Source organism: Urocitellus parryii, chromosome 8, assembly GCF_045843805.1.
Source record: "Urocitellus parryii isolate mUroPar1 chromosome 8, mUroPar1.hap1, whole genome shotgun sequence".
Taxonomy (NCBI): Eukaryota; Metazoa; Chordata; class Mammalia; order Rodentia; family Sciuridae; genus Urocitellus; species Urocitellus parryii.
Genome location: NC_135538.1, coordinates 5,732,930 through 5,757,589, shown reverse-complemented (window position 1 = coordinate 5,757,589; position 24,660 = coordinate 5,732,930). Strand labels below are relative to the sequence as shown.

At 38.9% G+C, this 24,660-nt stretch overlaps 1 protein-coding gene across 1 annotated transcript in view; it reads right to left on the bottom strand.

The window, feature by feature from the left end:
- Prkn (parkin RBR E3 ubiquitin protein ligase) overlaps positions 1 to 24,660 on the bottom strand; it is a 1,241,962-nt gene that overhangs the window by 1,008,501 nt on the left and 208,801 nt on the right. The gene's annotated exons all lie outside the window — the stretch shown is intronic.

Below are 24,660 nucleotides of genomic sequence, written 5' to 3'. Positions count from 1 at the left end.
AAAATACGTTTTACTAATTCAGAGCTCTGACCTTGTGCACCATTCAAATCCTTCAAAGCCTCATCCTGTCCTCTGGGAAGAAAAGGCAAGGCCCCTCCTCTGGCACAAACCACACTCCAGCATGTTCTAGGTTAGTTCCTGCAGGGATTCTGCTAATGAACTGCTCCCAGAACACTCTTGCACTCAATGTCTTCCCTTTATTCAAGCCCCCCCTTCATCTCTTCTGCTGAATCCCAGCCCTTCATGTCCAAGTGGGATATCCTTCAGGGGGCCTTTTCCTACCAGCCCCAGCAAGAAACTGACCTTGCCTATTCAGGGCTCAGGGGCATTCATGGTGCACCTCTCACTCCACAGGGCACACTCCTCGGGGAAGCAACATACCACTGGGGTCAGAAGAACAGTGTTATGGTTTAGATGTGAGGTGTGTCCCCCAAATATTCATGTGTGAGACAATGCAGAAAAGTTTAGAGGTGAGATGATTGGGTTATGAGAGCCCTAACCCAGTCAGTGCACTAATCCCCTCATAGGGATCAAGTGAGTGGTGACTAGCCTGTAAGGTGTGGCTGGGGGTAGTGGGTCATTGGGGGCGTGCCTTTGGGGTTTATATTTTGTCTGTGGTGATTGGAGACACTCTCTGCTTCCCAGTATGATGTTTTGAGCTGCTTTCTTCCACTCTTCCACCATGATGTTCTGCCTTGCCTTAGGCCCTGAAGAATGGAGTCAGCCATCTATGGAGTGAGACCTCTAAAATCATGAGCCCCCAAATAAACTTTTCCTCCTTAAAATTGTTCTTGTCAGGTCTTTTGGACACAGTGATGAACAATGCTGCTTAAAACAACATGTTTCAGAGTTAGGAAGACCTGTCACCAATCCTATGTGTTCCTCTATGTATGTGCTCAGTAGGCTGAGGGCAAGACTCTTCAGGTCTTAGTTCCTAATCTTAAAATTAGGAATAAACTGCAGACAATGTTCTGTGATGCATTAAATAGATATTTAAGTGCTTAGATAGTAACCTTCAAAAATGGTGACTATTTAAATATGTCTTCACTATTTGGGGCATTCATTTTACCTTCTCTAAAAGATGGTAAACTTCTCAAGAGTGGATACTCTCATTCATTTACTGCCTTACTGCTTTAAAATGTAGCACTAGAAGATCTCAACTTGAATTGAAACAAAATAATAATTACAATGTCAATAATCATCAGGCACTAACACATGCCAGATGCTACACTTTACAGGAGCTTTTATCTGAGCCCCTCAAGGATCTGGTCAGGTTGCTATTATTGTCCTTTTATAATAGAACAGTGAATGAAGGCCCAGAGAATTGAAGTCACTTTCCTAAGGACATCAACTTCTTTGTAATGAAATCATAATTCAAATTCAGTTCGATCTCACTCTCAAACTCATCCCATTTCTACTGTAATAGGATGCCTGAAACATTCTCAGGATTGTCCACATCCCTTTCCCTGATGATAAAAAGATCACAATAATGATAAAAAAGGCCTTCCTAACATAATTCAGATATTCCCTTCACTGATAAGTAGTAAAAAATGGGATTAAAAATGAACAACAAACAAAACAAAATCCCCAGAACTCCAGCGAGAAGCCAAGACCAAGGATCAAGGAAAGATGGTCTAAGATGCAGTGAAATGAGAACAACAAAAGGGAGCAGGTGGCTTCAGAGAGGCCACCAGAGTAAGAGCCTGGCACGCGGTTAGCAGGACTGGAAGTGACGAGTGTTCCAATCAAAGAAAATTCCTGAAAAAATCCCAATGCGAGGAAAGGGTACTGTGGATGTACTTGTAAGTAGATTGACAGTAGAGGAAAAGAAAAATGTACTGAGGGTCTTGAGACATAGTCACAGCATCCTCAGATCAAAGACTACAGACAGCCAATCTACCAGGTGAGGACCAGAACAGGCAAGGGCTACACAGGACAAAGACGTGGCCCCAGTTCTAAATCTGACTCCCTACTACTGGGAACAAATTTTCTGAAAAAAGCAAAACACCATGGGGGTGGGGGGAGCATTTAGGAGGAAGCAGCTGGGAACTACACACAAGCTTTCAGAAACTGCAAAAGCCCAAGATCCTCAGTGGATGGGTTTCCTCTCGGGGTTGAAATCATGGGAATTTATTGCAAAGGCAAAAATTATAAAGGAAAATAATGTAAAAACTGTACAAGAAAACTGTACGACTATTGAAGTCATCGGTGTCTTCACAAATTTTTTCTATAGATATAGCATTTGAAGTTGTAAACCTCAAGATGAATTTGGGTAAATCATACAAATACTATAGAAATGAATATTTCTGAATAGAAAGTCTGAGATATAATGTGAAATTTATAATAGAAAGATTAACTAAATATAATAGAAAGATTAACCAAATACATAGTAGGTATTTGGCTACTAAAACATTTCCATGAATGAGAAGAAATACTTTTAAGAAAAAATAACCTGGTCAATAATGGAATGCCATGTGAAAAATGACTGGTGTCATTTCCAGTGGGTCTTGGCCTTTTTTGACACACGTGAGAAATGTGTCCTGTCCCATCTGTACTAGCTCCTTCACTCCAGCTGTGAAAGAGGAGAGGAGGCAGCACCCCACCCTTTCCCTTATAGAAAGAGGAACATCTTTATAGTCAAGAAAAAAGAAATTCAAATCCTGGATGTGCCACTTGGCTCATTTTATAATTTGAGACAAGTTATCTGGTGACCTTGACTCTCAGTGTCCTTATCTGCTGAATGAGGGTAATATATATAACCTCAAGTGCCTGTTACATAAGACATATTGAGATTATGGATGCACGAGAAAATTCCAGGAGCAGAAGAAATAATCCTTAAAACAGGGCACTCAGTACAGGGCAAGTTGGTGCTCCTAAAATCGTTCCCACCTTTAGCCATCCAGAGGAGGTGAACTAGTCACAGCAACACCCATTGCAACAGAGGCAGGTTAGATGGAAAGTGGGTAAATACTACATAAAGTAGACAGATTTCCTGGTTTTTTGATCAGATATAGAAAACTTCTACGGATAAAGAGTTGTAACAGAATTTGGCTTGTCTCCATTTCTTCAACTTATATTAGAAGTTTGCATTGTGTTAATAATTTTAATGATACCTATTAGAGCACCAGAAGCAAACACCATGTCAAAAAGCATCATCAGTAAAGCATATTATCACTGAACACCAGAATGCCCTGCCAAGGAAAAAGATAAGGAGCCCCTAACCAGGGCTCAGGAGTCTCAGAGGATGAGGAAGTGACTGGAAAGGAAGAGGGAAAAGAATCCCTGGTTGTCTGGTCTTTATATTTCTTTTAAGGTCATTTTATTTGCACAATCTGACCAGGGTATCATTCACCTCTGAGGAGGATCCTTACACGGCTCTGGATGTTTTCCAAGCAGCCATTCTGCTCTTCCTGCATGGGAGCAGGGACGACTGGAGCACTGGATTAGTGGAGCACCACCCCATCCACCTAGTCATTGGTTCAGTGATGACATTTATTCCCCTGGTCAGAGTGACTCTGAAACACGGTGATGTAAGGTAGACTAATCAAAGTGAGACCCAGGACTGCCACAGGGTTGACGTAGAAGTACCTTTAGATGGCATGAACATCAACATTCTTGTTGAAAGAAACCGAGAAAAGCAAAGCCCACAGCAGACCACTCAGTCAACTAGTAAACCTGCTGCCCTGACTGGGGACAGGGCGAATCCGCCTCAGGAGGGAATGCCCTGGGTTCTGTAGGCTGTTTAGCGCCACCTGCAGGCCAGTGAGTAAAGGAACTCATACTTCCGGGTTGACAAAAAACCAAGCTCAGGTTTCCAAAGGTCACTTGTTGAGGGTGTTTCCTCTTCACCTTGGAGAACATCACCAAGTCTGCCATCACCACCATAAGCAAGCCAGCCTTCCTCACATTCCCCTCACATTTTCTGCATAAAAATTTCACTGAGAACTTCTGATATGTATATTCTTCATTTTTAGACATTTGACATCATTTTGCAAATACACATTTGAAGACTGCTCTTGGCAAAGCCATGTCCTGCACATTTCTAATCCTGTCACCACTTCTCTCTTACAACATTTGCCTTTTCATAGGTATTCAATACTGTGGGCTGCAATTGAACCCCGGGCACTGTGCACCCTAGACAAGTTCTTGACCACCCCAGCCTCCTGTTCTGATACGGCCTTTTCTCTTGATACCTGGTGCCACATCCTCCTGGCTTCATCTATGGATTATTCTCCTTTGTTTTACCTGCAGATTCCGGGGTAACCCAGGTCTTTTTGGACTATTTCTTTATTATCCATGTATTCTCCCAGGCAACTACATCTAATCCCATGGTAATGCAAGGATATGTCAGGAGCTCCCAAATCTTGACTCCCAGGAGTGCCACCTCCCTAGATCTCTCCCTGTATCTAGCAGCATTTGAGACACTCCATGTGGATGCTCAAGAGGTTCATTAAAATGAACATTCTCCTCCCACACCAACCCTGTCTCAACACTTTTCCTTACTCCTAGTGTCTTTGATTCATCCATAAACATTGTTAACTACATCTAAAAATATATCACCAAACTGTCGAACTCTTACTCTTCACAAACGCCATTGTGTTCTAAGCTGCTAAGTGGCAGTTCCCAGACTGCCACTGTGGCCACCTAGCTAGTCTCCCTGCCTCCTTGGTGCTGTGGATTCACTTCCACGGAGCCATCAGCGGACTTTTTCTTTTACTCAAGTAAATCAGATCAAGTCACTCCTCAATCCTAACTCTCCTGTGAGTCCCCTCTGTCCTCAGAAGAAAACGTCCACCCCTTACTCTGATTACTGAGCCCTCAGTGGTCAGCCTCGACCAGCCTCTCCAAGCTCACCTCAGACTGCTCTTCCACCCAGCTGCCACCATGTTCTAGCCACATGTCCCCACTGTGGAGCCTTTGCCTCAGCCGAGTGCATCCCACGGGAGAGCTTCAGCATTTACTAGGCAAAACCTGCTTCAGCCCCGATTCCTTGCGCTCATTGTTTAGGTCACTTGCTGAAGGACTAAGCTTCTAAGGTATTTACCTCGGGTCCCTGCTCGTGAAACCTGTAGGAGACTTCAAGTCACTGAGATCCAGCTTAAGAAGTAATAACAAAAGGACATATGTGCATGGTCATTGGTGTGTGTGTATGACTATGTTCATATCCGAGTTAACAAAACTATGTGCACGGCATATATATAATAACACACTGTGTGTGTGTGTGTAATTAGTCTATGATGTTTTAATCTACTAAATAATCAGAAAGGATATATATATATATATATATATATATACGCTTGTAGGTATGTAAACACATGTTTTAAAATACATATTTATACTCAGATTTTATAAGCCTAGATAAATCAAGTGCCAAATTGGGTACTCTATTGTACATTTTAAATTTGTATTTTAGTGACTTCTTTATTAAATCCAGAAAAATACCAAGTATGAAAAGAACATTTACAATCCAGGGTTAAATTTGATACAGAGTGCAAGTTTGACCAGTATATATTCATTTACACCACCATTGACATTTAAAAAAAAACAATTGTTTTGAGCAATATATTTATTGTGTTATTATAAAGATCCATTTTACTATTAGCTATGACCCTTTTGAAACTATTACCTGTATCAACACAACTTGATGATAAGCTGTCTGATATCTCCTTGAATAGGTTCTTACACAATTCTTAATTCCTAATCATCTTTTAAGTTCTACGTGGTCAGAAACCTCATTTCCTCCCCCCATACTCACTGCCACAGTTTAAACAACAACAACAACAACAAAAAATGAAAGCCAGGAATTTCTCATTTTGAAACCCCTGAGTAACCCACTAGAGATAAAGCCGCTGCAGGAAATGACTTCCCAGCTCTCAGCACGAAGCCAGGTGAGGTCTGCCTGGCAGGAGGTGGCCTGCACACAGGAGGCAAAACAGTCTTCCAGGCTTGAGGATGCAAAATCAGAGCCTGGTAAACCTGCCTCTGAGGAGAGTGATGGAAACCCGTGATGGGAGAGTCAGAAAGGGGGTCTCCACGTCTGTCCACCACATCTCTGGCTGACCCCTTACAGTTGAAGACTCTCAGCAGACTCAAAGCAGCTCAGCTTCAGGAAAGAGCTACTCAAAGAGGTGGAATGTAACTCCCTAACTTTTAAATGTGGACTGTGCTAAGTCCCTACATGCTGATTTCCTTCCCCGCAAAACATGTGCAAAGTTGGCACAGGAGAATCTCCCCAGTGGAGGAAACCCAACAGACACACCTTGGTGAGGTGATGAGGCCAGCGTCCACAAGAAAGTCATCGATAAGTTACACCCTTGATCTGATGCGACAAGAAGGGCACTTTATCTCAGCAGCTGTCCTCTCAGAACCACATAAGCCCAGCGTAACCCCAGTCCAATAACATCAGATAAGACCCCATTGAGGGACATTCTACAAAGTACCTTGCCAGAACTCCTGAAAACTTTCAAGGCCATCAAATATGAGAAAAGTCTGATGGCTCTTCAGAGTGTGAGGGAGCCCAAGGAGACAGGACGACTAGATGTGCTGCATCCCTGGGTTGGGATCTAGCAGGAGAAGAAGGACCTGGAGGGAAAACTCAGACAATCCAAAAAATCTTCTGACTTCATTCATCAAAACTGTAGCAACATTAGTTCACTAATTAAAGCAAATGCAGAATCACAGTATAAGATGTTAAAAATAGTAGGAACTGGGTATAGGGGTACAAGAGAACTTCCTACACTATTTTAACAACTTTTTTCTGAAAAACTAAAACTGTTCTAAAATAAAAGTTTATTTAAAAAAAAAAAAAACAGAGAATCTTGCCTGAGACCAGAGCTACTTCTCGAAGAACAGATTTTTTCCATTCAAGTCCTACCAAAATATTGTCTCCTAAAACTAGAAAAACAATTGTCATAAGGGAAGATGACAGAACCCAGAGTCTCCAAAAATTACATTCATTCTGTCTGTGATACCACGTTACCAAACATGTCAAAGCAGCAGAAAAACAGAACATATTCCAAGGAGGAAAGAAACTCAACTGAGACAAACCTTGAGATGGCTCTAATTTTGGAACAAGAAGACAAAATTGTTAGACAACTAGTACAACTATCCTCAAGTGAAACAAAAATATTCTTGAATGAGTAGAAAGACAGAACAGATAAACAGAAACTATCAAAATTGGAAATTTGAGAACTAAAACTATAATATCTGGGACAAAAGTTTATTAGTTAAATTTAGTAATCAAGTGGAGGTAAGAAAGAAAAGTGGGAAGAATAGATATAAAAGAGATTGAAAATGAATAAATGAGATCAGAAAAATGAAGAGAGATTAGGGATCTATTGGATAACATCAAATAACCCAATGTATATATGGAGGGAGCCCCCCAAAAAAGAATGGGGCAGAACAATTAGTGTGGAAACATCAGAAGTAAATTTACACACTCAGGATGTTTACCAGACACCAAACAGGATAAGTGGGAATGAGGCTGAGTCAAGGCACATCACAGTCACAACACTGAAAGCCAAACACAAGGAGCATGTTTTGAAAACAAGGAAAAAAGTGTCCCTCGCAGACAGGGTTAAAATCACATCATGAAGGTTAACTTCATCACAAACAGGGGACCAGGAGGGAGGGCACAAGACCTAGAGTTCAGAAGGAAAACAGAAAGCCAAAACACAGCCAATGAAGAATTGTACGTCCAGGGGAAATACACTTTGGGAATAAAGGCGCCATAAGGACATCTTAATATAAAATAAAACCAAGAGAATTATCACATGCAGATGTGTCCTACAAGGAGTGGCAGTGGAGGGGCTGGAGCTGGGCCTCAGCGGTAGCGCACTTGCATGGCATGTGTGAGACACTGGGTTTGATTCTCTGCACCACGTATAAATCAATAAAATAAAGGTGTATCAACAACTAAAAAAAAATTTAAAAAAAGAAAAGAAATGCTAGTGGAAACTTGAGTCACGGGGAGGAGGGATACAAAAGATGGGGATGTGGCTCCTCTGCTAGGATCAAAGTTTCAGAGATGCTGATACAGCATTAAGTAGGGATGTTTAGCTTCTCTTCTTACTTTCTTGAATCTATATAACTGTTTAAAGCAAAACTTGTCATGTTTCACGTCGAGTTTTGAACCCTGAGAGATGCTGTGTGCCCCAACTATAGCATAAAGGGTTGAGGATGGGTATAGACTGTTTCCTTTTCTGTGAAGTGGGACTACATTGACAATAACTAGACTGCAAAATGTTAAGAATAGGGCTGGGGATGTGGCTCAAGCGGTAACGCGCTCACCTGGCACGCGCAGGACGCTGGGTCCGATCCTCAGCACCGCATAAAAATACAAAATAAAGATATTGTGTCTACTGAAAACTTAAAAATAAATATTAAAAAATTCTCTCTCTCTCTCTCTTTAAAAAAATGTTAAGAATAGACAATATAGTTCTTAGAATTAGAAGCAAAATGGATGAAAACTGTAACATAAAAAGCTAAGAGAAAGTATTGTGGATTTTTAAAAGTAATGAATAACTCCCCAAATATAGGAATGAGGAACAGAGGAACACGAATAGAATAAATAGAAAAAAATAAATAAAATGGTAGACTCAAACATAGCCATACCAATTGCATTAGATTTCAATGAAATCAGCATTTGAGTTATCTACTTTCTTTTCAGGGCTACAGCTGGAACCCCAGGCCTTGTGAATGGCAGGCAACGCTCTGCCACTCAGCTGCACCCCAGCCCTGCACACTTCAATCAAAGGCAAAGGCTGGTCACAGTGGAAAGAAAGCACAAAGACCCACTATATCTCCACAAAAGCCCCCTTTAAAAAATAAAGACAGACATAGTTTGAAAGTAAGTGTATAAATGGCAATACACCAAGTGAAAGTTGTCATTAGAAGGCAAGGATGGCAACATTAATATCACAGCAGGTAGACTCAAGGACAAAACTCTTAGGGCCCCAACAGACTTTTCAGATTGTGCAGTCACCACCTGCAAAGTCAGGACCAAGTCTCAACAGCACAGTCCCTGCCCTCTGCTCCACCACCCTCTAGTGCAGAGGCCTCCTCATTTGGCCAGACCTGGAGTGTGCATCCTCCCCTAGTGGAGCTTCCTGCCCTGCTCAGGGGCTGGGAGCCTGGGTCTCAGGAAAGGCTGGTAAGTACTTGGCCCATGGCCTTGAGGAAGCAGCTGCCATTCTCTGACAAGGGTGGGCTTCTGGTGGAACTCCTGCTGCACTCTGCACCAGCCTCCCTTCCTCCTCCCTTCGCCCTTTCTTTCTTTCAGAATTAATTCATTTTCCTCCTCAGTTATTTAGCACTGGTCACACTGTGGGAGATGGAGAATGGAAGGTAGGAAAAGTGCAATTAAGAATCTGTGTAACAAGACTTGAGACCGTGGGCTCCGGAACCACCTGCCTGGGTTCAAAGCCTAGCTCTGACCCTTCCCTACCCACAGAAATTCTGTCCCCCAGTTTATTGGCTACACAATAGGGGATAATAATAGTATCTACCTCCTAAGGTTGTTGTGTGAATTAAATATTTTAATAGAGGAAAATCTTTAAGAGATTGCTTAGCTTATTGTGAGCGCCAACAAATATTGGCTCTTACTTAAGGCCCAACATATGACTTAAAAATCATTGCTGTTGCCCTGTCAATTGTGCAATATTAATGTTTGGATAACTAAAAAAATGTACCTTTTATTCTCTTTCAATTAAAAAAAAAAAAAGATTTTCCTGCTGGAGCTTCCGTGTCACTATGCTTCAGAGTACACTGTAATTGATCTAAAGTGACTTTAGTATACTGATAATGATATCTTCTGTTTAGATAGAGCTCTCAATTTTCAAAGTGCTTTTGCAGACATTATCTTAGCTAATAAGATACAACGGCACTGAAAGATAATTGGGACAGCATTTACTATTTCTACCTTAAAAATAAGGAAACAGATGCACACAGTGGAAAAGTGGCTTGCCCAAGATTTACAAGGAAAGGAGCAGAAAGAAGAATCCCTCAGGGTCTGGAATCCCTCTCCTTTGTATCAATGACTTCCATACTGAGCTATGTGCTACCCTGGGACCTGCCAAGAGAAGGTAACCTTGCTGCCTCCTAGTCCTCATATACTCTTTTTCTAAAAGAAAGGAATACTGGTCACCCTCAACAATACTTTCCTGGTGCATTGCTGCAGAATGTTAATAAAAGGACAAGGACGACAAAGTTGGTATCAGGAACAGTGTTATCAGACTGTTATCACCACATGGGTTGGGTGAGGTTGCCACAACCTGCACAGCTGAACACAAGAAACCAGCGAGAGGCAATGGGGGATTAAGAAAAACACACACACACAGATATTGAAAAGCTGGGATCAGGGGGACGCTGCTCTCTGATGGAGAAACAGTGACTGAGGAGTTGGCCCAGCAAGTTTATTTATATAGGGTCTCAAAATCAAGAAGTAAAGGACTATAGTAGCACTGTTCTTTGTGCACTAGGAAGTTACAGGGCCAGAAAGATTCTTGTAGCCCCAAGCATTGCTGCAATGCTTGGGGCTTCCTGTGGCACCCAGGAAGCCCATTGTTCAAAGCTTCTACCAAGTGGACAGGCTTGAAGGTCACAGAGCTGATGAGACATTGCAGTTATCTTGCTATGCTCAGAATCCTCTATCCCTGGGAACTGGCATCTGAACTGAAAGCCATGAGCTAAAGAATTCTACGGCAAGCACAGCATTCTCTCTTTTAGAAGGGGCCATCATCACCTGGGCAGTTTTTAGTCGGCACTTTCCCACCGAGGAATTCCCGGGAGTGGTGTCACCTCTGTCCAGTTCAATGCAAAGATTCATTCACCACTCCTGACATTAGGTTGTTATGAATTCAGATGGATAGTAAAGAGAGACAGGAGTGTTTATAATGTTCACTTAACTATCTCAACTCTTCCATGCCTTGAAATTACCAAGAAATAATTCCTCCTCAGAGAGAGGCTCAGGAGATCAGAGCAAAGATTGTTGTCTATAATACCGAAAGGTACAGTGCCTGATTTCATGCAGGAAACAGACCGCCGGCAAGTTCCCTTCCTTAGCTAGCCATCCATCCATCCATCTACCCACCCCCATCCATCCCTACAAACATCCATTCATCTATCCACACACTCATCCACCCATCACCCACCCATCTACCTACCTATCCATCCATCCATCCTTCTATCTTCTATCCACCCACTCATTGTAGTATTAGAATTCAAATATTAAAAAGATGAGTATATGAACCCATTTTTTTCTGGAAAATAATACTGATTAGCTGATTGATTTTAATAAAGACTGGTTTTACCAAGCATTCCACAATGCAAGCAATTTCTATAAATTGAATGAATTACATATGCAGCTCCAAGGCTTTGATAAAAAATATTTGAAGATAAAAACATTTAATTATAAATATTATATGAGCAAATGTCTAATGAAATGAACAATATTTCAATTTCCCCAACCTTTTATACACTTATCAGATCTAAATGATAGATTAGCAGGCAAAATTAATGAGTTAAAATTATTTGTGAAAAACAACTTGATACACTTGCCAAAAACTGAACAAGTGCATGACTTATGTGATTGTTTTCCAAGTATATGGTTTCAAATTCTTTGTTTTCAACAAAATTAAAGATAGACTCGATTGATTAAACTGATTGACAGATCACTGGAATAACTGTAATGAAGAATGACTAAGTAATTTATGTCATAAGTTTAAAGACATCAACAGAATGAAGAGACAGGCCATAAGAAAATCCATTCCATACACTTACTTATTAGAACCAGCACTTACAACTACAGAAATGAAGAGGAAGAACAGAAAGATACTGAACTTAAAGCAGCACACAGTATCACCCGCAGATGCATGATACCAATCGTAACACCAATATAATACAACATCAAACATAAGCCCAATCCATCTCATTAGATGTACTTCTAATATTTTTATGTTTAGAAATTATTTTTCAAAAGCACTAACAAATTATTAACCCAAATGTATTTCTACATGAATAATTTTATATTAAAAGTAGCACTAACACAATCCAATAGAAACAAACAAGGCTTATGATATCAGGGAATCTAAAAATATATCATTTAAAATTTAAAATTTCAAAGTTTTTATTGCAGAGATTATTTCCAGATGATTCATAAGGACATTTAAAATAACGAAGAGTCTACTCTTGTAATTTTCAGATACCAAGCCTCGTGAAGTCCCCGTGAAGTGTGGACTGGTAAAAATGGCCCAGGGCACGGCAGGCTCCCTCCAGCTGCTGGTCACGGCATGTTCATCTGTGAGTCAGTCCGTAGCCTTGCTTTATGGATGTTTCTGTGTAAATCTGCTGATGTCATACATTTGGACTCACTAACGTCTGGCTCACACCAGGAGCACTAGAGCCCAGGCCTGGACTGAGCTTTGCTACCACCTGGTTCATCACGAAGCTCATCCCTGCCTTTTGAGTCTTACAATGCTGGACGGCACTTCGGCACCGTGCCTGGGGGCCACTGCCAACAGCGCCATCACCCAGAAAGCACCAGCAGGTGAAATCCAGGACACCAAAGTGACCTCCTGAAGGACCCTCATTCCAGCGGGGGAGCTGAACACTCCAGCCCTGCGCAGCCTCCTGCAGCCTCCCAGGTTGTCCAGCCTCAGCCCAGCTGCCTGTCCAGCAACTCAGAAGTGTCACTGATGTGCTGTGTCTAAGAGTGACTTCGAAAGTGGAAGTGCTTCAAGTATTCATTTTAGGGTCACAGATAAACTCTACTGTTTGGGTGAATTCACAAATATGGGATCCAGGAAAAATGAGGCTGACTGTATTACAATTAGATTAAGGTCTGTGGGAGAGTGAAGTAAAAACCAAAGTTCAGGAATAAGCAACAATATACAATCTCTGACTATTAAAAATATGTTTTATAAGTATTATTGAAATTAGTGATGGTAAAAAGGAAATCAGCACAATTTAAACATCTTACTGAAAATATTGTGATAAGTATTTTTATGTTATTTGTGAACAGAAAACCTTGAAAATCTTCTAATATAAATGGGGGCTAAAAATCACAATTAAGGCGATAAATACAAGAAGTAAAACTACAACGAACTCTTAAGAGCCTGGGTGCGGTGGCACATGCCTGTAATTCCAGCACTTGGAAGGTTGAGGCAGGAAAATGACAAGGTCAAATTCAGCCTCAGAATTTTAGCAAGGCCCCAAGCAACTTAGCAAATCCCTATCTCAAAACAAAATATAAAAAGGACTGGGGATGTGACTCAGTGGTTATGTGCCCCTATGTTCAATCATGGTACCCAAACAAACAAACAAACAAAAACCCAATTGGTAAAATCAAATGGCCACCTAGTGATGCACAAACACTTCAAGTCACCTGATAATGAAGTACCAGAATTTGTTTTTTATCACAGATAAAATATTTTTTGCAGATCATTTTTTCTTAGCCTGCTGTTTTCTTATATTGACATTTTTCAAACAATTGCTCATTTCTCATCTGCTTTAATAAAAAAGAGGTTGTAAGGATAGTAAAAAAAATAGTTTCACAGAAAAGAGCATCTTAAGGAAAATCTAGTATATGTAAATATATTCCACTTCTAAATATTCCCAATAAACATCTTCCCTCCCAGAGAGGTGATAGCTCACTAACTGTGAGTAAAATTAACTATCTGTGAGTAAAATTAATTAGCTCAACCTTTTCTTTTTTAAAAAATGGCACTTTGTAAACTTTATCTCCCAATTTTCATTTTTTTACACAAAAGGTAATTTTATTTCACTAAATTTTAAGATACAAAAATGAATACAATTATTTATTGATTAAAATAAAAGGTCTAAATGTTGTCACTGTGAACCAATATAAATTTTGATTCACACATTCATAAAAATATTTCAGCAGATATTGAAGACTGCATCAGTGAGTGCTGGACTGATATAAGCATCAGTCTTGGTGGAACGCCTGGTATATTGAAGTCCTCCTTATATGGGTACAAACATGACTACTAGAAATTAGCCTCTGTATGACTTCTATTGAAATAGCAAAATCCATTATTAATGGTTAACAAATGATCATCAGATGGTTAGTAAAAGTAAACTGTACAACAAAATTTTATCCTTAAACTTAAAATAAAAAAGTTTCTTTGCAAATATATTGTCTAACTGCTAACAAAGACATAACCAGGGTCATGCACCATCCAACAGTGCTGTGGAGGGCAAGTTCACAGAGGCCCCAAGTCAGGCTCCCTGCATATGGATTTCTGCTTTTCAACTTTCTTGATGCGTCACTTAACCTTCTATGCTTTGATATCATCAAAAGTAAAATTAGCATTGTCATTTATCTTACAGGGTTGTCACAGGGATTAAATGATTGACTACATGTAACATTTTCAACTAATACATGGCATGTAGTGAACACTCAGCATTAGCAGCTATTGCCAAGCTACAAAACCTAACCAAACTAAATTGGAGAAGGGTTTACTGGTCATTAACAAAATCAAAACGATCTTGCATTCTTTTTTTTTTTTTTTTTTTTTTTAATACCGGGGATTGACTCAAGGGCACTCAACCACTGAGCCACATCCCCAGCCCTATTTTGTATTTTGAGACAGCGTTTCACTGAGTTGCTTAGAGCCTCACTTTTGTTGAGGCTGGCATTGAATTTGTGATCCTCCTGCATCAGCCTCCCATGCTGCTGGGATTACAGGTGTGCACCTCCATGCCTGGTGATCTTACATTCTTAAGCTTCATTTGTAAATTTTTGTTAAAATCTTCCTTAAATTTCTGTAGACAGGGAGAAAATGGAATCTAATGCTGGTAGGAGTGTCAAAGGGTGTGGAAAATAGCCTGGAGTTCTGGAGATAATTAAAGATAGTTACCACATAACACCACGATTATATTACTAGGTATATAATCAAGAGAAATGAAAATTAAGTGCACATAAAGACATGTATCTGATCATTCATTTCAGCACTCCTCTTGATAGTCACAAGGCAGAAACCAACCACTGTCCATCAGCTGACAAGTGCATGTATGCCCAGCTATGAGGTATCCCCACAATGGGATGCTGTGTCAGTAAGGAGGGGTGCAGCACTGCTGGCCCCCACAGCTGGAGAACCTGGAGAGCAGTGCCCAAGACACTCCTGCATGGTCTACTCGGGGTATGGGCCCAGAACAGGCACCCCTAGATGCACAGAAATGACCGCCACCACCTGGGTGGCAGGGGAAGGCATTTGGGGAGAAATAGGACTCAGTGCTAATGAGTAGAGAGTTTCTTTTTGGAATGAAAAATCTTTCAAACTGATAATGGTGATAGTAGGAAATCTCTGTGAATGTTCTTGAAACTACTGGTTTTTATACTTCAAATGGGTTCTCAGGAAAGCTGTACTACACTTCTCTGCACTCTCTCCCCGCTCCCCAAACCAATATCTGAATATCCATCACTTATTAAAGTATTTGCAAAAGACAATTAGTACTTTTGGAATAAAGCAAATAAACAATTAAATAAAGCAAATAAACGAATTTGCGTTCACTTCATCTTAAAGGTCTTTCTCTGCTATTTTTATCCAATGTGGAGGACTGCAATTATGAGAAGAAACTTATAGAATTTTTGCAAATCACCTTTGACATTTAGCTATTTGATTTTATAATGTGGGAAAGCTTTGTTGTTAAATATGTCATAGTTGCCTTACCTCAAAGTGCTTTAAGGACCTGGGATAGTGCTAATGATATGATAAAAATTTAATATAAAAATTTAATTATCTCACACTATTCTAATTTCCATATGCTCTGAAGTACATATGAATAAGATTTAGACAAAATTGCTGGTGACATTAAAATTCATTCATTCATACTTTCAACAAATATTTACAGAATAAATAACTATGTGCTAGCCACAGTGCTAAAGACTGATGTCACAGAAATGAATAACACAGCCTGGGGACAGAGACGTTAAAAGGGAATTTAAAACAGTACAAGAATATGATGTATGCCATATTAGAGTCTGCACCATGTGTAACATACCAAATGCTTGGAAACAGAGGAGTGAGTGGCTAAATGCCAAAGAAATTAAAATATTCAGAGATAAGGGAAAATTCACGACTCATATAGAAGAGTATGTTGGAGATTTACAGGGGGAGATTTCTTTTATGGCCACAGATTAAAATCTTAGTTTACTAATCACTATTTTAGAAATAACAATGCACTTTCATTAACCACAAGGTTAGCTGAATTACAGGATAATATGAGTAGAAGGGTGCAGAGAGCAGGCAGATCTTGCTAACTCGAGAATTGTTCCTTCAAACTAGTAACAGCCTAAGTTTTCTATTTCACAAAAGGACAACACTTATAACTCATCTTTCAATATTAAGACAAATGTTAACTTACTGAAAATATCTGGCTATCACATACTTCAAAAGGCAAGTGTCAAAACCTCTCCATGGACCCATTCTGAACTGAATGATATTCTCAAAGCTGTTCTGTTATTATGATTACATAAGAGGCCAATGGTTTGTTCACAAATGTGCACTATTGATTAATTTGGCCATCAGATGTGTGATTATTTCTCACAAAAGCACCCCTAGTTCAACTACATAAACTGAGCACCAGGCCAATTTCCACTTACCTTCTATGATGTGTGTGTGTGTGTGTGTGTGTGTGTGTGTGTGTGTGTGTAAGAGCACCTTCTCCAACATGAGCTTCAAGCTTCAGTCCCAGGCATTACAGGCTAATGTACATCTTGTCTTTTCAACAAAAAGCGTTCTGCAGCTCTGTCTGTAAAAACAACTATGTGCTCTGATAGATGGCTCAGCACTTGCCAAATTGTAACACTGAATGAAAATATTACAGTCCAGAAGGCAGTTTTAAGGCTAACTACAAAAAATTCAAGATTTACAGTCAAATGGAAAGTTTATTTAGTCCAGTATGTTTAAAATTCATCTTTGAACATGTTAGTGCTTTCTTTGATGAAAAGTCTCTGTGTGGGTTTATGTTAGTTCACTTTCCTCTATTATTAAATGAGGATAACATTTCTAACCTATTCCAAATGATTGAATATCAGGAAAATATAACAGAAATTTTGGTAAATATTATTCAAAGCAAAATACTTTCCATTAAATTATTGTAGTAACAACATTATGTAATATCACATGGAATCCAAATATTTTTATTGAGAGACTATTCTCCATGGGTTCCTTGCTTTCTGCAACCTTATTTAACTGCCTCTGTGCCAGATGGACTGACTTTTTAAGGGTGTTTGTATGACACCCTTGATTTCTTTGGAAGAGAGCAATACTTTCTCCCTTTGGAGGAAAAGGAAGATGTACGTATTGTCCCTTTAAAATATTCAGGTTCCCTGAGCTCTGGTTCCATCTCATTTAAAGCCACACCTGTGTTTGTGGGTATCACATGGCACTCTTCAGATGGCCCCATGGGAATGTGGGCTTGGGGGCTGTTGGCATTATGGCTACTGCTCCTGACCCCTTGACCCAGGGGTCTCCTATCTTTTACCAGCATCCACAAAACTCTAACGGTTTGCAAGGAGGGTCAGGTCTCAGGCCCTTCACATCTCCTAACCCTGTCTACTATTTCCTTGACTTTGGCATTCATTTTCCTTCTCTGTGGAAATAGAGACACTTCATAAATCACATTTAAAAAATAAAATTAAAGTGTACTCTGGGTTAAAATTGAATACAAGTCTTCATTTTTATCACAGATTTCTTCCTTGTCTTTTTGAGATGAGACGATGAGGTAATGCTGCAAGCTTTGAAATGCTTATTTTATCAACAAGTACTTTCAACAAGAGAATTCTAACAATTCTGATGTTTTGCATGCAAACTCAGAAGAAAGCAAGCTTTGTTTTCCTTCTCACTTTGAAAATTTGTTGATGCTGATTAAAAGATGATTACTTATTATTTTTCACACTTAAGTCTTTACTCCAATTTAAGTATATTTCCATAAACAGGAGTCGGGAATCCACTATTACATAATACAGATACAGATATTTTGGATAACTACATTGAATTATGAGATGATATATTTTAATTAAGTGATAAAACATTTTGTGTACTTTTTCTAAGTTTTTAATCATTTATCATAAATTTTTATTTTATTTCTTGAAAAACTGAGCTTTTATTTTAAAAATTCTAGATATTTCCCCACTTACATGTAGTAGTGGTGCAAACTTTGAAAGTCACATCCAATGTCATTAGACATTTGTTTACAGGTGTATGTTTTAACTGCAATATACCTGTTGTGTTTTCAGGTTTGTCCAACCTAGTGTTAGTAAAAATATTCATCAAAGAAATAGTATGCCAGAAGTAGCAGATAAAGTAAATGTCTTAGCTATTCCAAAGATATCAAGATGCAAAATAACTCTTTTATGGGGGTATTATCTAGCTAAATGATGCTATTTCTTTACAAATTTTAAGAGCTACTACGATGTGCTGATGGCATATTAATTATAAAAATAATCTTAAGTGCTAATGGTAAGTAAATAAAAGATCGAAGTGTGACTTCACTGGTATTCATCAGTATTGGACTTATCATATTTTATTTAACACAGTTTTACTTTGGACCTCACTAAGTTGCTGAGGTTGGGCTCCAACTTGCAATCCTCCTGCCTCAGCTTCCTCAGGCGGGGTATGGCTAGAGGAAATCACAGGCATGTGCCAGCCACTGTGCCCAGCCAGACATCAGAGCTTGATGCGTGTTCCCTCTGCCTGCAGCACTCTTCCCTCACGTATACCTGGCTCATTCAGACCCTCTGGAGAGCATCTCAAACGCTACCTTCAGAGAAGTTCTTCCTGTGGCCACCCTAATTGACATCCCAGACTCTCGTGTTTTTTTACTGCCATAATTCTTATTAACATTTTAGTGATTTATTTGCCATTTGTTCAAATGTAAGCCCTGATAGGAAGGGACTTATAAAATACCTAGCATATAGGAAATGTTCCTCATAGAGCAACTGAATCAAGAAATATAACATTCTTCCTCATCAAAGGGTTAACCTCTCATCTCTGTGATTACATAACAGGCATACCGCAGATGTTGAATGAAGTGAATGAGAAAAGTTTTTGTTATGATTTCACAAATGCCATTTAGAAAGATCATTTCCATTAATATCTGCATGCAAAAATCATACGGAAAGAAAATGTTGAATTCATTTAATTGACGTTTAGTTAGTGTTATGGTTTAGATGTGAGGGATCCCCCAGAAGCTCCTGTGTGAGATAATTCAAGAAGGTTTAGAGGTGATATGATGGGGTTATAAGAACCTTAATCTGATTAGTGTGTTAATCCACTAATATGGATTAACTGGGTGGTAACTGTGGGCAGGCAGGGTACGGCTAGAAGAGATGTGTCCCTGGAGGCACCTGTATTCCTCACACTACGAGAACATTCAGAGGAGACAGCAAGATGACAATGAGGTAGGTTTATTTATTTATTTATTCATTTTTGTACCAGGGACTGTACTGAGGGGCACTTGATCATTGAGCCACATCCCCAGCCCTATTTCATATTTTATTTAGAGACAGGATCTCACTGAGTTGCTTAGTGCCTCACTGTTGCTAAGGCTGGCTTTGAACTCACAATTCTCCTGCCTCAGCCTCCCAAGCTGCTGGGATTATAGGTATGTGCCACCATGCTCAGCTTGTTAAATCTGTACCCTTTACCAGACACTGCTTTTAAATTAATACAGTGGGTGAATATATACAAAGTATACTTCTCTCAATATCTTATGAGAATTATCAGGGAAAAACCACAGGAATAAATAAATTGGGGTTCTATAGATGATAACCTTCTGGAAGACTGGGATAAATTCTTTAAATGAAATTTAACTCAGTTAAATATAAGGTCCTTACTTTTGTGAGTTCAAAATGTTAAATATACATAAAACGGAGATAATATAAAGCATAACCACTCATAACAATTCCTTGGGGTTTTACTTTACAGTGTCCTATGCAAATATCCATAGGGATATAGGTATCCAGAAATCTGCTTTCAACTTCTGGTAACTCATAAGGGTGAGACCAGTCTTGTGCTGCTTAGAGCACTCAGACTATCATGCTTGCAAGTGTATCTCACTTCAGAGGAGATAGCAAGATGACAATGAGGGTCCCTGTTGCTATAGTAAATGGAATTTTAAAAGACTTAAATTATTAAAGAACTGGCAAATAAACTATATCAAGAGAAGGTGGGTGAACTGTGAAGGAGGGCACACTCAACTGACTTCTAATATGCAAAGAGCAGGTATGTGAAAGAAATATTTAGCCTGTTAAATACCATCCCAGGGCACAGAACTAGGAGTGGACAAGAAAAGAGATTCTGATTCATTATAAATAAGGCCCAAGTATCAGCACAGTCCAAAGAAGGTGTGAACCATCTCACAGGAAGTGAGCCTTCCACCACTGGCAGCCCCCTAGGCCAGGGCATGTCCTCTAGGCAGGGGCGTCACACCTGGGATGGGACCACTGAATGACTGCACTCTAAGGTCTTGGAATTCTATGATATAATGAGAAGGGATATAAAAGATCAGGAAGGATGAATTTTCATTCATTATTCAACTAATTTATGCTGATATAGCACTGTTTAGCTGTCATGGATACAGCAGCAATTTAACTAGCAAAAATCTCTAGTCATTCTAGAGGGTCTGGGACAAAAACAGAATATAAGCTCCAAACACCCATCTCTCTTCATGTTGGGGAGGGGCTCAGCACTAGTTGAAGGAAAAGCTACATTTGAGGCGCTCACTTTTTTTTTTTTTTTAAGCTGGAAGCTACCAGGGACAGAAACACTTATTTTGGTTACAGTAACTGCACCAGCACCTTTTGCTTCATCTCTGCTATATTTTCTCCTTTCTTCTCTGATCTGTTGCTTCGCTCACCATCACTGCAAAACAATTTGTAATTAGTTGTTTACACTCAGTTGTTCATAAAATATTTTTGCCATCCACTAAAAATATTGGTCATTAATGTTTTTTCTTAGGTCTGAGTTCCCACCTATTAAATTTTACTCTTTTAAAATTATAAAATAAGCACAGGGTTAATTATTAAAATGTCTAAATTATAGAGAAGTATAAAGAATTAAAAGTTGTATACACTTCTGTTATTTTTGTAGCACAATCTAGGCATACATGCAAGTGCAGATTTAGATACATTCCAAATCTGACGACATTTCTGGAGTTTCCCTGTTTATTATTTTTTAAAGTTATTAGAATATCAGTCTTTGGGGAACTGATTTAACAAACCCCTTAATTGGAGATGTAGCCATCTTTTTGGTTTGTCTATAAGTTTAAAAAGATCTAACAAGTCATCCTTATCAAATGTCAGTAAACATGCTGTGGCTGTTACATTAAGAATGAAAGGTTTGTAGATTCTATCAGATCAGCTGATACCTTTGAAGTCAACCACACTAGGGGTCATTTTGTGAATGGCAATGATTGCCATTAGTATAATAGCAGGAAAACTCAAGAAGGATATTAAGGATTCCTTGTTCACCTGAACACACCTAAAATTTATTTAGAGTTTTGATCTTGGTTGTGACACTGAGTCAGTCCTCTCATACTTTCTATTTTCTGTGCAACCTAGCAGAATTTGGGGAAATATTTCCAAAATTGTTTAGGACGAGGTATAATTTGTCCCAATGGAAATTGGGGTCGGCTGTCATCTTGGGGCTGAAGCCTCACCCAGCAACCACAGCGTAAAATGACTGCATTTGTAAGGTACAGTCCACAGTCTGTACCTAAACATTGCAGTCTAATAATGGACAGACCTAGAGCTATGATGATTTGGCCATGGCCAATCAATTAGAGATAAGTTCTCAGACTCATTTCATATCAGTCCTTTCTGTCAGATCCATGGAACAAAGCACTGAGCAAGATCTATTGAACCTATTATCTCCCCTGTATAATGGCTTAATTTTATCTTTTTCAACACATGAAGTCCTAACATTTTCATGTGCATCCTCATAAAATACTAATTCCTTGGTCATCTTATCTCTCTTGAAACTCTTTCGTAATCTTCCTACACCTCTGCCAGGTGCTCACCCAGAATTAGATATTTCAGGTAGGGAAGCATTGTGATTTTAAGCAAAGATCAGAAAGTGATTTCTCCTGTTTACTAGTCAATGACATCTTACACTTTGCCTTTTAGGTAAAAATATTAGGCTAAACTATTGCCTTCAGAGAACAGGACTACATGACTCTGAGTCTTGTTATCTAGTGAACACGATTTGAGTTAGTTTTCTCTAAATGTATTTCCTTACATTTGCCAACATTAAGCTCCATATTAGATATAATGATTTCTCAATGTTTACATACAGAGTGTGGCATTATTATACCACCCACTTAATCCTCTTGGTCTCTAGAGCATTCCTGCCCAACAGAAGGATAAGGCAGTCCAAAAATGTAAGCCACGTTATATAATTTTTGTTTGTTTGTTTTTTGGTACTGGGATTGGATTCAGGGGCACTCGACTACTGAGCCACATCTCCAGCCCTATTTTGTATTTTATTTATAGACAGGGTCTCACTGAGATGCTTAGTGCCTTGCTTTTACTGAGGCTGGCTTTGAACTGGCAATCCTCTTGCCTCAGCCTCCTGAGCAGCTGTGATTACAGGCCTGTGCCACTGCACCTGGCACATGATGTAATTTTTAAACTTTTTAGTGGTCACACTAAAAATAAATGATAGAGCTTAACTTTAATGTTTTATATGCAGCCAAAATATTATCATTTCAATACTTAATCATTACAGAAACTAGTAAAATGTTATTTCTCTCTTCCTTTATTTAATTCTTTTCTTTCTTCTTCTTTTTTTTTTAATCTGGTGTGTATTTTACAATTATAATGTAGCTCAACTGGGGCTGTCCATGGAGATTGATGGCTGCCATGATGGACAGTTTAGAAATAGTAAAAAAGTCTGTATTCTCAGGTCACTATATTACCAGGACTCTCTACTCCTTAAATGTTAAATGGAAATTTATCTATTTTAAAATTGTCCCTATAATTACAGATTTACATCAATATAAGCTGACTTTTGTTTTATAATGATGGGGAAAATTGCTGATTCCCACCAGCTTTTCAATTCCAACAACCATTACCATGATGAGGCAAATTCCTCACCTTTTCAGTAAGTTTAATTAGAGTGTGCCTCTCTAAAGGCCTGTGGTGACTCCAGCACGGCAGATTTATTTGTGTTACTAGGAACAGAAAGGTCTTTTCCTACTCAATGAAGCTGGAAACAATATTATTCAAATGATTTAATATCTTTGGAAGAACAAACTACAGAAATATTTACATAACATAATACTGGAAGTGGAATATCCATCTTAACCCAGTGTTAAGAATGACAAATGGGAGATAAAGCAGCATAATACATCTTATTTATTCTCCAATAGCACAGCTGGGACATTCCATATACCTGACTTCTTTAACCTGTCAGGCAGAGGAACCTGTATGTACTTAATTCTCTCTTGCACACATTGAATGAATAAATTGTGAAAATATGTCTCAACATTTCTCTTTAGAAAAAACTCTACTTCTTTTTCTTATTTAACTTTTATTTTTAAAAAAAACCACCAAATTCCAATGCAGCTTAAAAAATTAAATAATTCAAGAAAAATTGGGATGGGAAGCTATTAAAAAATATATATAATATATATAATATATATATAATACATATTTAAGTTGTAGTCACACATAATATCTTTATTTTATTTATTTATTTTTATGTGGTGCTGAGGATCAAACCCAGCACTGGCACATGCTAGGCAAGAACTCTATCACTGAGCCACAACCCAAGACCAAGGGATGGGAAGCTATTGATTATTGCATTGTAAACATGATCTTCAAGCCTATTGTATGAATTCAATTTTTCATTATATCACAGGAAAATTGCCATAAATGTTATTAAAATTTTTGAAAATAAATATTTTGTTTAATGTAGTAAGTATAAATGTTAAGAATAATGTGTATAACAAATAGCTATGTTCAGAAATCTTCAGGGCAATCAAAATATTATAATTGGGAAGCCACACTGATTCCTGGTGAGAGCCCAGAGACGGTGCCATGCTCTTGCTCTGAGGAGGGTGACTCCCAGCTTCAGATTTTAACTAGTAGATGGGTTACCAAATTTTAACGAGAACACAGATTCTTGCCTGCAGAATTCCAGTACTCAGAGAGAGCTAAACTTAAGTCTCCTCAAAATCTATACATACTACTATGTAAATATCCTGAAACTACTCCTTATGCATGGTAAGGTTTCTGTTAAAATGGACTCACTTTCTAAACTCTTTGATTATTAGTGAAAAAAATGAAACAGGTATTTTTAATCTATAATTCTTCCTACAGAGTACAAAGGCCAGGTAAACAGAGTCCCCCTCTTGAGAGCATGAGCATGGCATTGTCTCTGGGCTGTCACCAGGAGACAAACAGGGACTTCCCTTGATGCTGGGCACCCTCAGTGCCAGCGACATCTTTCATAAAGCAGAGAGAGCAGTGTCATTGGTCTATTAGTTCCTAAGCCATTTTAGATCATTATCTTATTGTTTTTCAGATGAGGGTCTGCTAAAATATTGACAGAGAGTTACCTGACAAGTCAAAGAACTCTGAATCAGAGATCAAATCAAGTCATGATATTCTGTAAAAAAAAAAAAAACACATGCTTT